Raw genomic sequence first — 23,183 nt, 5'->3', positions numbered from 1 at the left:
AAATAGTGTACATAAAGTTCTCCCTTTTTGGTCACCTTAAATCCGTCTCCGGACCACTTCGTTCCTGTTCTGCCCGACAACACCTGCTGAGCGACGGCATGCTATCCGAGCCACGACAGCAGTCGATCTGCGGGCAAGACAGACTTCTGACAGGATCTTGAAAGCTGTCACGTAGTCGCTGTCCTTTGTGAGGTGTTTTGACATTGACAATGTTCCACCATGTCAAGATAATGCGAATAAATTCAGCTGCGCCTTTGGCATGCTGAAGTTTAGCTAATTTGGAACTAGTCAGTGCTGCAATTGTTGAAGTGTTAAAAATTTCCAGGACGAGCTTCACATTCTGACGCTCTAAGTTGGATGGATTTAAGGCTTTTAAAGGTAATGTGGGGACCAACCGCAAGAGCTCATTACTTTCTTCTTCATGTGCCAAATGGTGCTGTTAGCTCCTGCGTAATATTAGAAGTTCACTTATGTCAGCAAAAAACAAGCAGGTGCCTGGATTATGTTGATTAAGTCAGTTATTGCGGATACACTTCAGAATGTGAACACTGTCTAAGACAAATAACGAACGTCTTGAAGGATCAGATGAGTGCGCATACACAACATTACATTTCGGAGGATCAGAAAAAAATCACATTGCTTTCCGGTTTATGGAATTATTGTCTGAAATGACTGAAATCACCTGAAGTCGGACATCCTCATGCTCTTTAATGATGCCTCTGAGAAAGAAATGTAGGTCTTTTCGATGGAGTTTTGAAACGGGCAAAATATGCACAACGTCTTTGTTTGATGAGGGAAGGCTCTGAACCATGAATACGTACGTAGTCCTTGCAGCACTACTGCTGTTTGTGGCTGCGCCTGTAACAAATCCACCTTTGTATTCGAAATAATACTGTAAATGAATCTCATCTATCATGAGTGTCACAGTCCGTTGATGGTCTTTCAGTGCTAATGCCATTTTTTTTGCATACGACAAGTACTGTTCATATGCTATATGCAGCACAAACACATCTAATAGTGTTTGGGTGGGGAAGCTTCACCTTCGATGTACTTCGCATGAACATGTAAGCATGAGGTCATATGGTAAACATAATACTTGCGAATACAAGCAATTCGGCAGGATACTTCACAGCTTTAGTCAAAACAATCTCAACTTGCTGCCTGAGGAACTTCATTACTTCTGCCTGCCAGTCAGATGGAAACTGTGAAGCCGACAGTTCATCTAGCAGTGCCAATATCTACCGAAAAAGCAGCTGAACTTCTGCCTCATCAGTTACTGAACATTTCAGGACCTCCTTTAAATGATTAAGTGTATCTCCTAGTTGTCTTATGTCAGAAATAGAAACGGGGAAAACCCCGGTGCCTACCTTCTCTATCCGCTTCTCTAGAAAGTACCTTCAAATATAGGTTTGCATTGAAACCGTGCAGAGCACAGCGCACAACCAGAGCCTCTTGAGGCACAAGGTTCGAGAAGAGCACTTTGTCTTTCGTGACCACTTTGCTCCAGAACTCTCCCGCTGAAACCTTGGTCACAAGACGCAGAAGGTATTTGAAAGAGGCGACTGCATGGTTCTTTTCCCCTTCTTCTTGAGTTCTGATTGACTGTTGCACTGCCTCTTGCAACGCTTTAGCCTCCAGACGAGCACGTTTTTCTTCTGGGGACTCGCGGTCTGTACTTTCTTCTTGAGAAAGGTACGTGGGGCATCCGGGAAAAATGCTTGGCCTAGTCCCCGGTCTTAGAGTCTTAGATGCCGGAGCTTGAGGGGAACTTCAAAGACTTTACCTGTCTCCGTGTCAGTGTAGCTTGTAGAAGTGATGAAGTCGCTCGGATGGAACTCCTTTTCCCGGAGCTGAAATCGGACGGCATGGTACAAGTAAATAAACCACATAAATACTCGGCAGTTTTCACAATTATGCGACCGCAAAAGCAACTACTGGAGTATGACAGCGAAGTGAACGGAAATAAAATGCAGACTACCTTACCACTGTGTGTTTCGTTGGCTCAAAATCCTTACGCGGCACGGCGCGCGTCCACGCAGTTCTTTCCGCGGCGTGAGCCGGGAACCTGTAAACTCAAACTGAAGGTCCCCCAGCATAATTAGAATTGCAATTTAGTGCACAGCAACATCCAGGCATACTGCTTCGGTTGTCAAAACATGCCGTGAGAGTCACTGAGTAGTGTGCGACCGATGCGATCAACTTCAAAAACAAGTAACTTGCGTGCAATGTAGCCACAGCACGATACGCGTTATCGGCTACAGAGCTGCCGAGTTTTGAAGCCTGAAATGACTACTTCTGTTGTGCAGTAATTACTATCAGGTGGTAGTATTCAAGCCACGCAGCAACAAAATATATTATTGGGAAAAATTGTAGCGAAAAGAGTAGGTTTATTTAACTTGATTGCTTTAAAGCTACTGAGGTCGTGCCCTAGTATGCGATTGGCCCCACAATAGTCGACAGCCGCGAGCCGTGACAAGCCATGCCGGTCTCTCGTCGGCTGCGGCTGGGCTGGCGCGATCCGCCGCCGATTTCACCGTGATGACGCCGGCCAGTGGAAAGGAGGAAATGGAGAAGCCTTCAGTATCTAGGGGGTGTTTGTCTGCCGCGGCTATGGCGCACTCTTTGATGACCGGTGAGGTGAGCGTGCGCGGCGGCGGCGGCTCCGGCGCGCCAGCTGTGCGCCGTGTGACGTCACTGCTCCTCGCGCATGCGCAGCACGGCTCTCCAGAGCCACGCGATACTGCTGAACCTAGCCCAGTGTAGCTCACGCTACAGAAGTACTAAGTGACAGGTCCGCTTGCGCGCTGCGATTGCAGGGCTCTTAAACGCTCCACCCAACAAACGAACAGATCATCTAGCCGGGTGTGCTGCCGCTTAAAACCTGACAGGGCTTCGACATAGGGGCTGGTTGTGCGATTTACGCGAGCACAAGCGACAAGTGGTTGAGCATCCGCCTCGCATGTGGGAGGTGCGGGGTTCGTCCCCAGTTCCGCCGGGTACCCACTGGTGATACAATGGGTACAAGCTTTCCCCTGGTCTGGTGCTCGTTTATTTTTGGTGAAATACTTGGGAAATGGGTCTTTGACCCGACCTCTTCTTATCTGCTTATTTGATTATCGTGTCTGCTTATCGCTATTATGAACCCCCGCAAGGGAAACATACCGCTGGCGTAAATCGCACAGCCAGCAGCTGCGTCGCTGCCCTGTCTCTTAAGCGGCAGCAAACTGGGCTCAATCGTTCGTTCGTTCTTACGCGGAGCGTTTGAGAGCACTGCAATCGCGGCTCGGTAGCCGCATTCGCGTTTGGTGGACGTAGCGGCCCTAGGTGGGTACCGGTATTTGCATTCCCGGGTCCCGGACAAGTGCGGGCCCTGCAAATCATGCAGACTAGTGCACATTTTGTGGTTGGTTCTTTAGAGTGTGTCTGGCCGCATCTCTCGCACTTGTGATTTCGAGGTTGGACGCAGACGTCCGTGCGGTGGCCGATTTCCCGGCAGTTGGTGCAGGTCTCGGCCGCCTTCGGTCTATAGGGTGTGCAGATATGCAGTCCTCCGCCATAAAAAAATTTTCGGGGATGGTGGCCTGACCGAAGGATATAAGTATGGATTGTGTGAGTCCCATTCTTGAAGCGTCCAGTGTGGTTCTGTGGAGGTCGCGAGCGATTCTCTAAGGAGTTCGTGTGGGGATTCCTTTCAATAAGCGTTCGTAATAACGCTCCTGACGGAACCATTGGGTGGTGCAATATATGCCCTCATGGCATACGCACATTTTTCGTATGTGCTTTGCTGAAGTTTTATGCTAGCTTGAAGGCGTCATCTTAGTTCGCCGCAGACACTGTGTACGTGTTGTTAAAGGGGTGAATCCGAAGTTGCAGCGTAGATGGGCCGGTCAGCGCAGCGGCCTGCATGATAGCGGTAAGGAGCTAGCGCGGCTAGAGCGTCGTCAGACGAACACCTCAGTCGAAGCGAAAGACGAGTTTATATCCTTCCGTGGGTAGGGGTGGCAGTTGATTGATCTTTAGTGCAGCTGTACGAATAGTCTTTAGACCACGAATAACATTCCCAGACTAGACGCTCCTCTGGATTTGAGGACAGCAAAAGCGCATAACTGGCTCACTTTTCCGGTGGACACCCAACTGCGCCGTGAGAAACACGAACGCCGACTAAAAGCTTGTTTTCAGCCAGCGTTCGCGTTTTTCTCTAACGGCTCGGTTGAGGTGTCCGCCGTCAAAGTGAACCAGTTATGCGCCTTTGCTGTCCTCAAATCCATAGGAGGGTCTAGACCACTTCTAGAAAAGTACCCAAAAATGCGAATAACGCTGCACTGTAATTGGACTGTCTAATATGCTTCACACACGCGGGCCTTGGACCAGGCTGGGAAGGATTTAAGAATGCAGTTCATGATGTAGAACAACGCTCTGAATCAAGCATGCGTCTCAGGTCATACACAGCGCTGTCTTGTCCCGTCCGGCACTCCACTCGCAAGGAACGCTATTAGAAGGTAAGCACTAATCCGATGGGCAAGTACCGCGAGAAAAATCGTCCGCTGTAGCGTTGTCTGTTTGCCTAGCGCGAGCGCTTCGTCCCGCGACACTGCCCGCTTAGCGTCGTCTTTTACGTCCCACTAATCTGTGCTTTCACTCTGATTCGAATGTAGCAAACATTATCTGCAGTTTTTTTCAGACCCGGCCATGGGAACCGCGTTTTAAGCTTCCCGTGTTTCTTTTTTTTTCCCGGCTCCGTTCAGGTGTCCGCCGACAAAATGAGCGAGTCATGCACCTTTCCTTTACTGAAATCTAGGGGAAGGCCTCAACTGCGTATGAGGTTAGACTGAGAAATGAACAGTTTTATTTGTTTCGTGCACGCGGGCCCTATAATCCGCGAAGTGCGCAGGGAACGCGGTCGAACCGAGACAGCCAGCGAAAGAAGACGAGTATGCACGTGAGCGTAGAGATCCATAACCGGACAGTCTTCTGTGAAACGTCAAAACGGGACTGCAGCTCCAGACCTGTCGGTCGCTAATGCCAGTCAGCTTTAGCTGATTAACGCGCTAAACAGGTAAGCGTAGGCCCGCTATTTTTTTCTTGAAAGAACTTTGGTGTTTCCGACGATCACAGTTCCTTTTTATTTTGCTTTCTTTTCCACCCTGCCCACGAAAGCGTCTCTTTTTTAGCTCATCTAGCCAATACTGCTGTTCTCGTACAATCTCATGCTGTTCATCTTTCTTTAGGTCCCGTTTTTCAGTTAGGTGCTGTAGTAACCTTCTGTTGTTTAGCCTCCTCCTTCCGTTGCGAACTCACCACGTAACGACTGTTCTTCGGTATTCGCTAATGGCAGTCGCTGAGGGATTCTCCTGCGCTACGCATGTGTGTTAGCGGTCAATAGTCAAAGGCCTGCAAAGTTGCCGAATTTAAATTTGAGGGTGTTCGTAGTTGCGTGAACACGGAATGCTATCATCTGTTTCACACCAAACAATTCTGGACAAAAACATTTTGAACGGAAAAGAGTTTACGAACGCTATTTTTTCATGTAATGCAGGACTTCAGTATAGCAATTAATATATCTACAGATCTCCCGTCAAGAGGTTTGAATTTTTTTGCTATTAACGTTTTTGCGCTCTTCAAAAGCGTTCCCCATTGGTTTTCTATGGCAGTCTTAACTGCTCTATGCGAGCGATAGAAAAACTTCAAAAAGAAAACTTTTGCTAGTCGCCGGAAGAATGGACCATTACTTTCAAAATTTTCATAACAGTACCTGACCATTTTCTAATATTGCAAAATTTTTTTTCAAGAATGTTGGACATGTCTCTTAGCCAGGTTTGCTCGTTGTTGGTGTCGTGGTCCTTGGACGATCCACCCTATCGCTGTTTTACAAAGCCACAATCTTGTCCTCAACGCGCTTTATCTTTCCACTGATAAAAATCCCAGCAGAAATCAGAACCGATGAACAAATTCGTCAACGCCGTACCTACTGAGCGGCTAATTTCAATCCGCAAGCTCCGTAATTTCTGTACCAGTCACGTGGGAGGTATAGGCAGCTCGCTACGAGGAACATCAACTTGCAATGCTCGAACTAGTATGGTTTCGCTACTGATATTTGATTGAACAGTCGCTTGCACTACGCACATAAACTTGATCTTTTCGTGTCCTCCGAACGAGGTTACTTTTAAGCGTTCTTTACGTATTACTTTGCTGACAATTTCCTTCGCCAAACTCAGAATAAATGACCGTTGGCTTGCCCTGTCCAAGAGCAGTCTAGCACATTTCCCTGAGGCGGCTCCTTGCCCCCATGCAACAGCAGTCAGCAATAGCATCATTTACGGTGCAGGAGGGTTGCAACTCTTTCTCAGGATGCCCTGGCCCAACTTGTTTTTTGTTTCTCATTTGGCGGCCTTGAGCGGGGCACCGACATGAAGTGAACTCCTCTGCAGCTTTTGCGCTGAACTTTGTCCTTACAAAACAGCGCTGCATGACTGGGACGCGTACACGTGAAACACGCTCCACTTTCGTTTAGCACCCTTTCCTTATCTTCGTACGATAAGCTGCGTCCTTTGTTGCATAGCTATCTTGTTTACGGAAAACGCCGTTCCTGCCTGATGCGCTGTAGACGTCCGACATAGTTGAGACTTCCCTTATGGTGCCTCTAGCCGCTGTCGTCGTTGCTTGTTCGCATTCGGCGTCTTCGCGGCAAGTTACTCAACAACAATACTAATAAACTAAACCGGCCGCCGTGCCAGCCCGACGGCTGCGCACACACGCGCGCGTGGTAACGTGATGGTGAGTCTTATTTTGCACGATGCTGCAGCAGTTTGATCACATGACTGGCCGCCGTCTTGAAGGACGGACAAGAAACGTTTGAATGCGAGTAGTAAGAGCTAACGCTCCTTAAAGCATATGACAAGGAACACGAAGTAGAATGTACACATTTTCCTTTCAAACGAATGCTACATTTTTTTTTCTGTAATAAAACATCGTATTCTCAAGGTTATTATGGATTTGAGAAAGAAAGTGTAAAAGTAAGTCCTGGAATGATGACTCTGGAGGATAAATATTGATTTTGGGACAACTTTTTAAGTAAACGGGGCATTCTATTTTCTGATGCGTGCAAGCAGTACGTCGTTCTCTATGTGTTAAGTTTCCAAGTATGTTGGTCGCGGGTTTTGTATACTCTTTCCCGCTGTTGTAGGTTAGCCAGTGTTCGAAGAAAGCATGAACTGTTAGAAGTTTCTTGTTTATAAGTGTGGCATAGGGTGTAGTCTGGCAGCTTTAGTAATTTTAATATTTTGTACTTCAAGAAAAGCAGACTAGTGTGATGTAATAATGGTACGCATTGAACTATGCTTAAAAAGTACGTGTATTTTCCGCAAGTTTTACGCACTTTAAGCGAGAATGAAACAGAGATTGATATAATAAAATTTTACCATTACAAGGTTTACGAGACTTATTTATTTCCAGCAACGATGGGGTGGCGAAGCAAAAAGCTGCGGGAGACGCTTGAAAAGTCCTCGTCCCTTACAAGGCAGTAGAAGTACACGTCGCACAACCCGACGCACATTAACTAAAAATATGTAGTATGCAGAAAAGAAATAAAATAGAATGTACAGCTTGTACAAATAAAGTTATACACAGAAGAGCGCTGGAAAAATAGAATGTAAAAAAGAAAATACGATCTACAGCTTAGGCAAAACAAAACTATACACACAAGAACGAATTAATTATAACTAAAGGTATGCACACTGAACTCATTTCTATGCTTGCGAAAGGGAAAAAACAAAGGTGAAAAGACAAGGTGAAAATAAAGGACGAAGGTGAATTGGTTATGGATTATTAGACAAAGAAGCTCTCAAGGCTGTAAATGCACTGAATTGAACAAAATCTAAGCAAAAAGAAGAAGCAGACAAGGGGAATAGAGCGAACGAAGGCACATTGGTATGTAGTGCAGATTTAACAGAGCATTCACAAAGGTATTCATTCCTGAAAAGTGAATTAGGCACAGTTTTTGACTGTCCGTCAAAATACGCGGTACACAAAACGCTAGCAAAGAACGGTACTCTGTAGGAACAAAATTTTCAGTTCATTTGGGTTGAGACAAAGGATATCAATGCTACCCTTTAGGTATGTGTTACGTATATCAGGAATTCGATATTTTAATGTCTGGAATCCATAGCTAATGCGAAAAGAATGGACATTGAAATACTCGGGATTGCGTGTGGCGTAACGAGATGCATCTTTCGTGATTAATGCGGCTACCCTTGTTAAAATATTGCATTTAGCTTCCTTTTCTGTGATCAGCCCAAGGCAAAGGTGATAAATGTACATGTTTTAAATACGTATTATTCCAAGGTTTTGCATTACTGAGTTGACTGTCATTACTAATGGAATCATATTGTCTTGTAAACGTTGTGGCATTACCTACACGCATAACACCCACTACGGCAACACTTCTTGATTTGCTGATTACAAATAACGCAACAAATGTGCTCTCAACCGGGGTTATTAATTATGCTATTAGTGACGACCTGCCTGTTTACATCGTATGTAATGGTGTGCCTGTATTAAAATCAACCTGTAAACAAACAAATGTAAAAATACAGCAGATCACCCAAACCACGTTAGAAACATTTCGACGCAAAATAATGAACGTCAACTGGGAACCAGTTTTTGCTGCATTGACTGCTGACATAGCGTTTAGTTGTTTTCTGAAGATATTCGCTTGTATATATCGTAACAGTTTTCCGTACAAAGATGTAAAGAAACCAAAACGAGCTCGAAAACCCTGGATTGCCTCGCATATTCTTCGAATGATTGCCAGAAAAAATTCCCTCTATCAGAAATTCTTACAAAGTCGCAGTCCAGAATCGTGGGCAACGTTCAAGAGGTACCGAAACAAACTGAACTTAACTTTAAGAAAAGCGAGGAATGCATATCACCTTAACATGTTCGCTGGTCTGACCGATCAAAAGAAAGTTTGGAATAGGTTGAATCGAGTCTTGAACCCTAACTCTACAAATACAATTGACAGTATTACAATGGAAGGCATTAGTTATAGTGGACTCGCACTCGCAAATAAGTTTAATAGCTATTTCAGTGGACTTGTTGATAGTGAACACAACAATATGGCATTGGATGACATTACGAATCATACAAGTAACAGTATTTTTATAACATGTTGTGACGAAAATGAGGTGCCTAATATATATAAAGGCATGAACAATACAAACAGTGAAGATGCTTTTGGACTGAAAATGAAACCTGTTATGTACGTCTTGGACATTATCTGCCCAATTTTAACTTATATTTATAACTTGTCTTTGACTACCGGCATTTTCCCTTCGGACATGAAAATAGCAAAAGTAGTTGTTCTTTATAAAGGTGGTTCGAAAAACGATCTTGGTAATTATAGACCAGTGTCTATATTGCCTATTTTTTCTAAGGGCTTGGAAAAACAATACATTTACGCCTTTCCAATTTTCTTGAAAAATACAACGTGATAACTCCAAGACAGTTTGGATTTAGACCTAAGTCCTCTACTGAAATGGCTCTCTTGAAGCAAAAAGAAATAATCTTAAATAACATTGAATGTAAACAAATAACCCTTGGAATATACATAGATTTCTCCAAAGCCTTCGATAGGATTCATCACGAAACTCTTCTTCTTAAACTTTCTGCATACGGTGCCCGGAACAAAGCACTATCTCTTATCACCAGCTATTTAACTGACCGATATCAGTACGTTTCTATAGATAATCATCGCTCTACTTACAATAAAATAAAGCATGGTGTACCTCAAGGTAGTATCCTTGGTCCCTTATTATTTAATGTATATATTAATGATTTAGTACAGATTGACTCCGAAACAGAATACGTAATTTACGCTGACGACACCATTTTTTTTCTGACCGGCACCAACGCGAATGATATAGTAGAAAAGGCTAATAGCGTGTTGGGAAAACTTAACTCATGGTCTGAAAAAAATTCCCTACTAATAAACACACGGAAAACGAAGGCGATATTTTTTAGAGCTAAAAATGTCAAATGGGCTGTACATACAGATTTAGTATTGGGTGGTAATATAATAGAAATAACTAATGTAGTAAAAACACTTGGCGTTCACTTCAATGAATTTATGTTATGGGACTACCACATCGAGCAAATAGAGAGTAAGCTAGCTCGCGTTGTCGGCATACTCAGAAGGTTAAAGTGCATGATACCTACTAGGACAAAACTTGTTATTTACCATGCCCTCTTTGACTCTCATGTTAAATATTGTCATTTGGTTTGGGGTACAACGACGCAAACTAATATTCAAAAGGTTTTGACATTACAAAAAAATGCAGTCAGAGCAATTGCGGGTGCCACATACTTAGGACATACGAGTGCTCTATTTGCAAAATACCGCATTATGGATGCAAGGGTTATTCATCAGTACCGTGTAATTCAGCAGTACAAATCTCAGGTACATAGTGACACCACATTTTTTTCTGACCTTGCGAATCTACGAGAAAATACCGCTGTTCACAACACAAGACACTACGAATATTGGTATGTACCTTGTCCACGCACAAATTACGGTTTTCAAACACTCAGGTATGTGTTGCCATCTTTCCTTAATAGAAATACTTTCACTAATCAATCCATTCCTTCCGTTTCATATAACGCTGTCAGAAATATGTTCTTACAAAACAATGAATCATATCCAACTGTAAAATAAACTAAGTATCCATGTGCTGTGATTAAACTATCATTTGCGTGTGTGTAACAGTATCGAGACTATTCTGGTGATCTGTTATGAACATATTGTACATATTTGTTATTTCATGCATTCTCTTGTTATTGTTTTACTGCTGCCTGTCATCGCCGTGCCAAGCCGCTACGGGAGATGGGAGCTTTGTCAAGCCGCGTGCGCGGCTTTTTTTCCTTTCTCCTCAGCCATTGTACATGACTGAAATAAATGCAAAATGCAAATGCAAAAAAAATGCAAATGCAAATGCAAACATGAGAGTCGTATTGATAGTGTGTAATAATTCTAATAATCCTTCGTTGTATTATGCTCAGTTTGTTAATATAAGTTAAGGTAGTTGCACCTAAGACCAGACTGCAGTATTTTAAACGATAGACAGAATTATACTAGAGTAACAAGATTTTCTTGCGGCGGAGGAAGTTCACAATCTGTATAAAATACCAGTTACTGAAGCAAGCTTACTTGAGATGTAATCAATGTGTCTGTCCCATGACATATTTTTCGTCAAGACCACTTCTAGCGCTTTAAATTAACCCACAATTCCTTTCTAATAATTATTTAACTTCTGTCTTAAATTGGGTGCAACGCCTCCTGTTTTAGCACGGCAAATTATCGCTTTAGTTTTAGAAATACTAATTACTCAGACGTTTTTCTCTGTGCAAGCAGCTACCCTACTGAGTACATTGTTGGCTGTCATATACAATTCAATAAAGTCATGGGAAGGAAAGAAAGTGCTGGTATGATCAGCGTAAATTACGAACTTAATTTGCTCAATGACCAAGACTGGCGATATCGCTTAAGTATAAATTAAACAAAAGAGGGCCAAGAATACTCCCTTGGGGAAATCCAGAATGTGTCTGTATTAAATGCGAGGAGTGGGCATTGACCTCAACAAACTGTGTACGGTGGAGATTAATTTGAGAGATGATTTGATTAATTGCAATGAATTGACACGGATGCCATAAAGTTCTAATTTTAGAGGAGCAAGCTTCTGTTTAGGTAATCAAAGGCTTTGGTGAAATCAATGAACACGCCCAACATATTTTTTTTGCTTGTGTATTATGTAAAAAATACTCCTTTTGATCCATGAGAGCTAACTGGGTAGGTCGAAATTTCCAGAACCCATACTAAGCGCTCGACAATGCGTCTGATTTGTCGAAGAAGGGTAGAAGGCGAACCAAAAGTTTTTCTAATCTTTGAGAGAAAGCTGGCAGAACTGAAATGGGGCGGCAATTGTTCAGGTTATTGTGATCTCCTTTTTTATCAATAGGCTTAACTTTTGCTACTTGCCGCTGTTTAGAGAAGGTGCCTGTAGTAAAGCTCAAGTTGAAAACATGTGTTAATACAGGTGCTATAAACTCAGCGACGTATTTTAGTGGTTCGATTTGCATACCTTGTGTGTCACAGCAGAGTGAATTCTTTTGATCCAAGAATGCTGAACAAACTTCTTCAACTGCAATAGCCTTAAGAAATAAGCTCTTTGGGGATGAAAACCTATTGGGGAGCTTTGTGTACCTATATAGCTGAGGGGTAGGAAGGCTGGTGAAATCGTCATTAAATGCGTCGGCTAGGGAAGACCCAGTAATGATTTCTCCATTTATTAAAAGTTCTTCCACTGGCTTAGTTCCGTGTGAACGACGCAGAACTTCAACGGAAATTTGCACACAACCTCCCTGGCACAGGTAACGAACGGGGCTTTGTGTTTGATGCTGCATTCATTTTTTTGTTTTTCGTACCGTTCTTTCGCCTCGTTCTTCCATCCGCCTGTGCACCTGTGAACAGATTGCTCCCAACTTTCGAAGGGCGGAAAACACAATCGGAATGCTGTGACGCCCTGCTACATTTTTAAGTCCATGCGCCAATCTATGCACGTATGTTATGACGGCAAAACTTCAACGCTCTGTTTCCCGGAGTTTTGGTCGCGACCTATCCTTGCTCCACCTTGCCAGCCTTCCACAAGTTTCCACAATTACATGCTGAGGGTACCCGCTGTCTTTTAACCTCTTCAACTGGGACGCGACGGTTTCCTTGATTGCATGTGAGCAAGTCTTGGTGATGGCCGCCTAGAGACAGGAAGTGACTATCCCGTTCTTTAGCGCTTTGGAATGGCCGGATGAATAATCAAGCAACGCTTTTCTGGCCCTAGAGTGGTATGCCCAACAAACATGCTTGGGGCGAAAATGCAAGGACAAATCTAGGAACTGGAGCCTTCCATCTCTAGGTAATTCTACTGCGAAATTAAAACCAGGGCCGCACTCCTTAAAAAAGTTTTAGCACATTAGCTACGGTGCGTTGCTGGTTGGGTTCAGAAGACAGCACTAAGCAGTCATCTACATACCTACAGGCCTTCAAAATTATCCCTCCTGATTTCTATTCTATGGCTCTATCGACCTTAGCCAGAAAAATGTTGCTAAGGATGGGGGCTATGCGAGACGCGATACAAACACCAGATGGCTGTAAGAAACATTTCCCGTTCCACCCTATGACCGTTGACGTAAGATAACACGTGAGTATTTCCAAAAAAAACCCCAACAGATATACCACATCGGGAGACGAATGCGGCCTCGTCGTTGTGCTCCGAAATGCATTCCTGGACACTTTTTATCATCTCGTTATTTCGCATTGAGTAGTATAAGTCCTCAATGTCCACGCTGAAAGTTGTACACTGTCCTGGGTTACCGTTGCTGAGAAGACTCACCACTGCCTTAGAATTTGCAACCACTAAAGGGTCCTCCTCGCTCAGGCTCCCCAGATGCTCCTGAAGGTACATGACAATCAGGAATTGCCCCGTGTTCCGCTCGGTCACGATTGCTCGGAACGAAATTCCTTCCTTGTGGGTTTTTGCCGTAAAAAACGCAGCTAGGTGAAAATATTGAGCCTTCTTGATGCCACTCGCTAGTTTCTGCTGGTTGTGGAGGAGCACCAAAGCGACAGCTTCTTCCTTTATCTTCTCCTTGTAGTCAATCTCCCTGAACCTCTTCGCGACAGCTGCCTCGGCTTTCTCCGCACAGAAGTTCATTCAGTTTCCTCCATGTAGATTTACTATTATTATTATTAGCTGTGCTGAAATATTTTTCAACATAACGTTTTTAGCTTTCTTAATATATTTGTTTAGCTTATTTAGATGCTTTTGTAAATCTCTGAATAAAGTGATATCTTTCGTTTGAATGAACCTATGGAACATATTGTTCTTAATTTTCTTCTTGCCAGTAGATGGTCATTAATTTATGGCTTTCTTGATAAGCTAATAGTCAAAAAAGAAAATAGGGTTGGTTCGTTAACTTCTCAATGAAAATCATATGAATAAATGTCATCCGAATGGGTGAAAACAGCTGACCGAACAACGCTTATGATATCCCTACGAAATGCTTCAGGCTTTTACGGCAAAATGTGTTGGAATGTAATTTTACGGTGTTTGAACATTTTTTCTCCTGGAGTTTGACACAAAGAATCGGCAGATGATCGCTTATATCGTAAGCTAAGACTCCGGGTTTAAGCTTATTTGTCCGGTAATTAGTTAGAAAAGATAAATTAGTGCATGTGAATTTAATGCAACTGTTGTTGGCAGGTTGATCAAGTTTCTAATATAGTACATTTCAAGCAATAGCTTAAAAGTTTTAACAGAAATAAAACGGGTCTACTAACCTTATGTCAATATCTCCTCCACAAATAAGACTGATATTATTTTTTACGAGACAAGGGACTCAAGGAAGCCAAAAAGCATGCCAAGGTTGCCTGCAGGTGGACGATACAGTGTAACAAACAGCTTGCGGTTCGAGACAACAGACAGAACTTTAATATAATACGACAAACATGTAAATGGAGGTAGTATTTCGGATTTTATATCTCTTCTTATTAACATCATGAAACCACCTCCCCGGCCATACTCCCGGTTAAGAATACTAGCATTATATTCAGGCAAGCAATAAGGATCATCTGCAGCATCGCACCATGTTTCCGTCATCATAAGTACATTGAACTGAATATTTAATAAGCTCAAAAGGGTCTCTAGTGAAGTGCTCTTATTTCTGGCGGACTGCAAATTTCCATGAAAAACCTTAAAAGACGATTTAAAATCAACACCAATGAACTTAGCTGCCACAGTGGGTATTATGTAACTTTGATGAGGCGTAGTAAATAAACGAGGAAACTAGAAACATCGCCTAGGTGAGTTTTCAGTCTCTGTTGAGATTTGTCTTATCTAGGTCATTCAGCGACTTGATGCGCAAAGCGCTGTCCCCTTCTATTCGCCATTTCTGTGCCATACGAACATGAAATTGTGGTTTTTCACCAATTTAATTGGTGCCACGAGTAATTTCCTGGACTGTTTGGGAACGTTTTTTTGTAGATGGATGGGAGTGTCAGCATCATGAACAACCTTTCGCTTGCCAAACCAGATGTCTCTTGTTGCTTGTCTGGCAAAGGGTACTATGATGCCTGGTATCTTATCGGGTTTCATAGGGAGGCGGTGTATACCTAGTAGGTCATCTTTGTCAAGGGCCGTTATGTCTAGGGTCTTGGCCACATCGTTTTCTTCTGCATTAAATTTTCTTACTCTGTTCGATTCCGTGAAATTCAAGATTCAGTTTTTGGTAATGCCATTCCAGGTCATTTAATTGTTCTTTCGCTCACTCCAGCCCAGACTTATCTTCAAGTTGAAGTTCATTCACTTTTTTTTTTCAACCCTTTAATATCCTCCTCTTGACACGCTGTGTCAGCAAGAACTTCGTCATACTTTTCTGACATTACTTGAACGGCCAGATCAGTGTTGTCAACAGTGTCTTTCAGGCGAACAAGCACAGAAATCGTAGCCTGAATGTCTGCAAGCACGATGCCAAAGTGAGCCATTTCCTTGCTTGCTGCAGTATTCTCTGAGCGTCCAATTTAGTCATTTGTTTCTATGCACTTCGGTTCTAACCGACACGGCACGTTTGTCAACGCCAAGTTTTCGTATTTATTTCTCTCATTCATGTAAACTGAGGTTCCGGGACACCGGAGCTACGTCCAACATGAGATCTGAGTTACATTACATGAGATCTGAAGTTACATTGACTGCAACTCAGATAAAAACCCTCGCTATGTATTTCAGAGGCACAGAGGTACACTGTATTTCAGAGGTACACTGTGAAACACCGTCACAGTCACTCGTGTTCACTAAGACTCAATTGGCAGCAGCAAGGGCAGTAGTTACAAGAAGAACCGCAACAAGCATTGCCAAAGACAATTCTTCAAATGAACGAGAAGTTCAGAAGGGATGCCAACTTTTCCGGCAGATTGTTCACCACCGGGTTATCGTCTTGCTTTCATAGGAGTCTGGCCGGTCCAGCGGTGATTCAAGTGACGTACGTCACCAAGATTACTGTCCTATGCAGTGGTGATATCCTTGTAGCGCTGTTCTCGTTGACGACTTGCTTCTACAGCATGTTTCTTTAAGATTGCGGCTATTCCGTGATCCGACGCATCGTTGCCGTGACTCGAGCAGGGAACTGCGAATAAATTGGTAGTAGAGTTGGTAGTACATGCCGATTTCGGTAGAGGATACCGATAACTTGTGACAGTAATTGGCTGTTTGAAAAAGGCCGGAAAAAGCTGCAAGGATGCTTCGCTGCCTTGGCTATGAGTTCATCTGGTGTATAAGTCAGTGATACTCTTACATGCTCTGTCTCTTTTAGTTTGATCTCTTCTACCAAGTCTAAAGGAATAACTCTCTTCAGCACAGGCATAAGCATTGGCGCATATCCGTCTGCTCTCACTTGCAGTACCTGCAGTGTTGAAGTATGAACTTAGGACTTTCTATTCGATTCTTTTAAGTATCCGCCTAAGTCCCTCTGTGTGGTTTCTAGAAAGAATTTTAACCAGCTGTGGTAGTTCTTTCATGTGAATTCCTACTGCTTTTTCCTGGTTACCAAAGGTTTCCTTCAATGTCGTTATGGCCTGTTCATAGTTGCTTAAAGATAACTGTTGGCCTTCAATCGTAGCGGCTGGTTTTCCTGCGAGCGACACCACCAAATAATTTAATTTTTGTGCTTTACTCATATTCCGTTTGGTGTGGACCGCGGACTCATACCAACTGCAAAAGCTTTGCCACTGAAGATTGTCTCCAGCATATTTTAGCACCCCCAAGTTTCGTAGCTTTAACAAATAGTTTTCCATCAGAATTGCACTTTTTGTCACGGTTGGGCCTGTTTGTGATAATGCGTGCTTTGACAGCTATGATACTACAGCGTGGATCTTCATGTCATATTCAATGTCTCTCTGGAACTCTGCATCAGATGTCACTTCTGTCAAAAACTGCTCCATTTGCACATTCACTTGTTTAATGCTCACCGCTAATCCGTTTATCACCCTGTATTACTATAAGTCTCTGCTTATTGCCATGGCTACTGACTTGATCTTCTGCTGTTGTCACCAGCTGTGTAATCTGCGTGCGTAAAGTCTTCCGCTTCCCAACGAGCAAGTCCTTGTTCATGCTGGTTCCGGAACGGTGTGCTGTTCACTTACTGTTCAGCCCCCCGTCGGGCGTGTAGTCTGGTCGGCTGCCGCGTCTACGCCAGGTTGTTCAGCTGCCCCGCTGCCCCAGTCTTCACTGTTGCTTCGAAGCAGAGAGAGAGAGAGATGATCCTATGAAGAATGATCTTACTTCGAAGCAGGTTTATTGCTTTCCGTCTGGGATGTGTATCCTGGTAACGGCACCATTCTTGTAAGAACGAGGGAGTCGGTTGCTTGCGTTCTACGCTTGTCTTTAATGCCGAAAAAAAAAACGTGTGAGGGCGCCTAGATGTCTTAATCCTCGTCTTAAACCTCATATTTCTCTTCACCTTCTATTCGATGTTTTACATTCCTTCTTTCTCTTTCCGTGGAGTAGACGGTCTTTGCCCCCTGAGAAAAGAGTTGAGACTGCGGAAGCCTTGTGGCTCGTTGGATGACAAGAGTGGACCTTCAGGTAGCGGTAGTTACGTGTTGGTTTCCTGTGCACGCAACGCTACACGTGTTATTGGCTTTTTACCAGCACGTCAACGAAAGACAAGGTGTTGTGCTACCCGCTCACGTCTTTTCACCCAAGGTGGGAGAGCGAGAGCGAAGGGTTACGTAAGTCACTTTACACTCGCAGCCAGGCAGCAGGGACCAGCGCCGGGCACCACAGCGCCCCCACTTGGCCGCGAAGCCGCTGCCGTCGTGGCTGCTCAATTACTTCTGGCAAAGAGATTACTTATGCATTCCTGGTTTAATCAAATAATACAATGATGTCACTTGTTATCACAGATTCACTATTGGAGTATGTTTCAAGACTAGGGCTCATGGAAAAAAAGTGATAACGTGATTAACACATTTAATTCCCCACCATGTTTCATCTGTCACTGAATATTGGCGCAAAAATGTGTATCTGCTTTAATTAGCTTACCATGTCTGAGGTTTCTTTCCTGCCCATGGTATGCGTGTATGTTCCTGTAAATACATATTTTACGTCCCTTGCTATAGCTTTTTTATGTGTAGCGTTCTAAACCTGTTTTGCAGATCACTTCTGGCATACGCATTATAAACCACGCATGCAGCCAGAAATTGATTCTTCTCATTTTTCATCTCTCAACGCACGTTTTTTTTTTGTAGCTGCTATTACATAAGTGAGAGTATTGTGAAAGGAAAATAAAAAAAACTATAAAAATTGACTTGTCAAAAGGACCTTATATTGTGCTTTCAAAAGCACATGCTTTCTTGTGCTGAAAGTCCATGTCACCGTCTAGAAATGTAGTTCACGTGATTATTTTTAGTTATAGTTCTAACCAGCATGCGAACAAAAGGGAGGTCGTGCACTCTGGTTCTTGAACTGACTGTTGAGAATCTGCAACACTGCACAACCAATGGCTAGAGAAGCGATGGTGCGCGTGAAGATAACTTACAGCAAAGCGAGAGGGCAGGAAGATTCTTGATAACGCGAAACTGAGTGAATGAGTGTTCAGGTGGAGCTGAGGCTCCCCCTCAAGCCATATTTACTTTGTTTTGCGTTATTTACACTGTGCAGTTTATGCCCTCTGTGTTAAAGAACTATTATTTTCACAAACTTTGGCTCTTGTTGTTCTGCAAACCAGTGTGAATATATTTTGCATTCTTCACGACGACGAGCATATTATCGCCTACGGCCACAGCAAGTATCCACTGTCACTGAACGAATGAGACTGATAATTATCAGATCCATCCCCCACAGCGTCATGTCGAAGTTTCTCATAATTTTTGAATAAATTATTAATCACAGATTGGCTTCTGCAGACTTTCGCGTCATAAGAGATTAAAGCGTCTCCGGTTGATTCTTTCATTTTATAGTTAGCGTCATGCGTCCAACACAGCAACTCGAAATGAGGCTCAGAAGCTACAAGAGGATTAGCGCTGTTCATCGTCTGCCTGCTGTCCAGACTGTGAGCACATCTGTATCACAACTAACTTCTTTCTTGAAAAAACTTAGGAAGTAGTCCACAGCAAACCAGTTAGAAATAAACACGAATGAAACTAAGGCTGTACTGTTTCGACCTAAATCAAAGCATGGGGATTAAAATGTACATCTTACGTGTGATAGCGCAATAACAGAAGTAGTAAGCAGTATCAAAATTCTTGTGGTTACTTTTTCGCAAAATATGCTTTGGGATATTCGTATCGATTCGGTTTGTTCTAAACTGTCAAGTGTTGTTGGGGTTCTATCGGAATATTGAACGATATTACCAGATAGCGTAAAAACGTTTGTATACAATTTTTTTTTCTATTCTCATCTCTGTTATTTCTCTTTAGTATGGGGTTATACAACAGCAACCAACTTGAAAAAGTTGTTCACGCTGCAGAAAAAGATAGACTTCTTTTTAATGTTCATTACCGCTCTCATACTCTTGATCAGTTCCTTTAAGGACACATAATACTTGTTTGGAAATTATATAAGTATAGATTAAGTGTCGCATTTAAGCATGAATTAAAAGATAAAACTTAACTTCTTTCACGACATAGCTCACCTGGAACCAAAAGCGACATTCTATTCCACGCCACGCTGAAATTCATGAAGGTGGTCACTTCTGGTGCCAGTTAAGGCATGGAAGCATTGCCTTTCATTTTTCTACTCTTCTTAATAACTGACATGCATCACGATTCGATTTAGGTCGCACTACGGTTCATAGACTGCGGCACTTTGTGTTGTATAATTATATTAATGTTTAATTTTTCTTCCTTACTCTCTTGCACTGCTAAAAAAGCAGTTTTGCTTTTTTTATTTGTAAAAATGTCTGGATGTTAATGTATGCTCTTGTTTGGCCTCGTAGAAGGGACCGTGGGCTCTGGTCAAGCTGTCTTGTAGCTTTTACCCCCGGCCCCCTCCATCGTTTATGATGGAAAAAGAAAGGTTAATAATAATAATATTATTATTATTCCATCGTTTCATTTCTTCGAGACTTCCCCAGCACGCCGGCTGGTTATCCCCAGTTAACGTTGGTGCGCGTGCGTGCTGTGCCGGCTGGCTGCAGCTCAACGGAAAAGTTTTTGCCTCGCCCCTCTGCTCGTCATAGAAGTCTCTGCTGGCTGCTTGCTGCGAGGCGTCAACACATGCTGGAGGCATCAACCACAGTTGCGGCGGAAGTCCGAACCTCCTGCTATTCTTCCGGTGAGTGACGCTGGTTTTGTTTGTATTAGCAAGACTTCCTTTGATGAAAAATTTCCCGGACTATTGTTAGTTTCCTTGCCCTGTTTCTGCGTTAGTTGCCTTTTTTGTTTTTTTTCAGCTCCTAGTGTTCGCTGTCCTCAATGGCTAAACATGATAATTACATAGCTTGTCAAAAGCCCCTTCTTCCTGATGGAAAATTCGTGTCTTGTGCGGACTGTCAATTTTCATATCATCTCGGACAGTCGTGCTCAGGTATAGCCAGGAATACGTTTACTACAATGGTTCGATCCAAGAGAGAAGTTTGGGTTTGCAAAACTTGCCGAAATAACAAAAAGAGACTCAATCTGAGTCTTCCGAGTCTACTGATGAAAGCAGTGTGTCGGAGTCCTCTTTGTTGGATGAGCTTAGAGAAGTCAACAAAAGTCTGCAATCGCTGCCGGCCCTTCATAAGAAAGTTGATTCGCTCCTACTTTCAGGAAGCATTAACGGCGGTCTCTAAATCAGTTCAGGAGCTCGGTGGACCTGCGTCGTTTCTAGCCAAGAAGTGTGATTCCATTTTGAAACAGCAGCAGGATAGCGAATTACTTCAACTGTCTCAAGGTGCTGAACTTGGAGCTTTGAAAGGTACTGTGTCGGCTCAGGCAGCTTTGATACAAAAACTAGAAGAAAATCAAAATGAAATCGAACAATACAGCAGAAGAATGAATCTTGAGATTCATGGTTTGCCTGAGAACAGCAGTGAAAACGTAGCAGAAACACTCATGCAAATGGCATCTAAACTGGAACTGGCGGGGTTTTAATCTGGCGACATTGCGGCTGACCATCGCTTGAAAGCCAAAATTGACGGTGCACCAGTGGTCCTTGTGCGCTTCACTTCAGCAGCCCGGAAGCAAAAATGGTTTGACGCTCGTTGTAAGCTGAGGCAGCTACGTGAAGATTAATCCTTTCCAAAGATCTTTTTCAATAATAACTTAACTAAAGCTAACCGTGACCTCTTCTGGAAAGCAAGGACCAAGGCAAAGGCGGAGGGTTATCAGTTTTGTTGGGTGAAGGGAGGAAAAATCTTCATGAAAAAGAACAGAACAGCGTCTCTTGTTCGAGTCGGTAATCAAGGAGACCTGAAAAACATTGTTTAACCAGTATGCTGTTCTCGTTCTGCGAACTACCCGATTTTACTTCATTTAAAACAGAATTTGGATACAACTTGGATCACTATTTCTCGGTTGTGAGCGTAAACATTCGAAGTTTGCGCAAATATTGGGAAGAGTTTAAGTTTATAGCTGAATCTGCAGATGGCTATGTTAACGTGTTTTTAGTAACTGAAATCATTGTTTCTCAGGCGTGCATTGATACATTTACTTTGCAGGGTTTTTCTGCCCATTCTATTACACGAAACAGACATCGTGGCGGTGGTATTGCTGTTTTCGTGAATGACAACTTAGCTGTTTCTCCTGCAGATACATTTTTGAGCATGCTGAGTCCCTAATGCTCAAAATCTGTAAAGTCATTTTCTGTGCATCTGTTATCTCTTTATCGACCGCCCTCCTCCAACCTTTCACGATTTCTCATTGAGCTTGAAGAAAATTTGCTGCGTTGGAGTGCCGTGGATCAATTCTGTTTGACTGGTGACCTTAATATTAACATTTTATGCCCTACGAAAGTATCGTTTGTGATCACCTATCGATCTGTCTGCTTATGGTCTAGAATGCACAATTGGAGCTCCTACTAGAGTGAAATTCGTTAGTAACCAATTAGTGCAGTCGTGCCTAGATCCCATAGCGGTTACACCTCCTGATTGCTCATTTCCGTCGTGTACGATTTTACAAAAGTTGGCCGACCACTATTTCGTAGCATGCCGTCTTGCTCTACGGAACGCGTCTGGAACCCCTGATACGGTAACTGGTTCTGTTCAACGCAAATCCCTTATCCTCATTGTCAGTCAGTCCAAGCTTGATAATCTTATCGCTTCATTTGATTGGGCATCGCTAACGAAGGAAGCTTCAGCGGGCAAGGTCTATGAAAAGTTTGGTATGCAGCTGAAAAACTGAATTACAGTGCACTCAGGTGGTAACTAAAACCGTCAGAAATGGTCACTGCTGGATGAGGCCGGACAGTCTTAATGGATTTTCGTATCGAGATCATTTGTGGAAACGGTGCAAAAAAGTCCAAAAAACCTAGCTCTGCGTTTAGAATACAAGTCAGCAAGAAACAGGGTTGTCGCCGTTTTACGCGGCGCCAAGCGCCGTTCCTTCTTTTTTTAAATTCCAGCAATCTTCAAATATTGTGAGCCAAACTTGGTCTTTGGTAAATTATGCCAGAGGTATGAATTGTAATAAATGCTCTGTTTTCGAATCTTTTAGTCAGCCTTCGCCAACAGTAGCTGATGCGTTCAACAAACACTTTGTAAAAGCGTCGCAAAGTGCATTTACTCCAACTACTAGCTCCGTTAATGCAGTCCATACCTGCGTCCGCTTTTCTTCCTAGTATCTTGAGATCTGATCTGGAAGGAATTCTTTTCAGTTTCCGCCCTAAAAAGCCTACTGGATATGATGGGATACCACTACACATCCTTCGCAGAAACATTAATGTTCTGGCAGATATTCTCTTTTGTATACTGAATGGTTTTTTGGAGGGCGAAGAAATTCCTGAACGCCTGAAAACTGCAGTTGTTTAACCCCTACACAAATCGGGACATAAAGTAAAATTGAAAACTACCATCCAATTTCTATCCTACCTGTAATTGCCCAGGTCTTGGAAAAATTTCTTTTTGGCACTACGTCTTCCTCTCTTAACAAATTTTCTGTCCTGAAT

This window comes from Amblyomma americanum, chromosome 1, assembly GCF_052857255.1.
Source record: "Amblyomma americanum isolate KBUSLIRL-KWMA chromosome 1, ASM5285725v1, whole genome shotgun sequence".
Classification (NCBI taxonomy): Eukaryota; Metazoa; Arthropoda; class Arachnida; order Ixodida; family Ixodidae; genus Amblyomma; species Amblyomma americanum.
Note: the sequence above shows the minus strand (reverse complement) of the source record.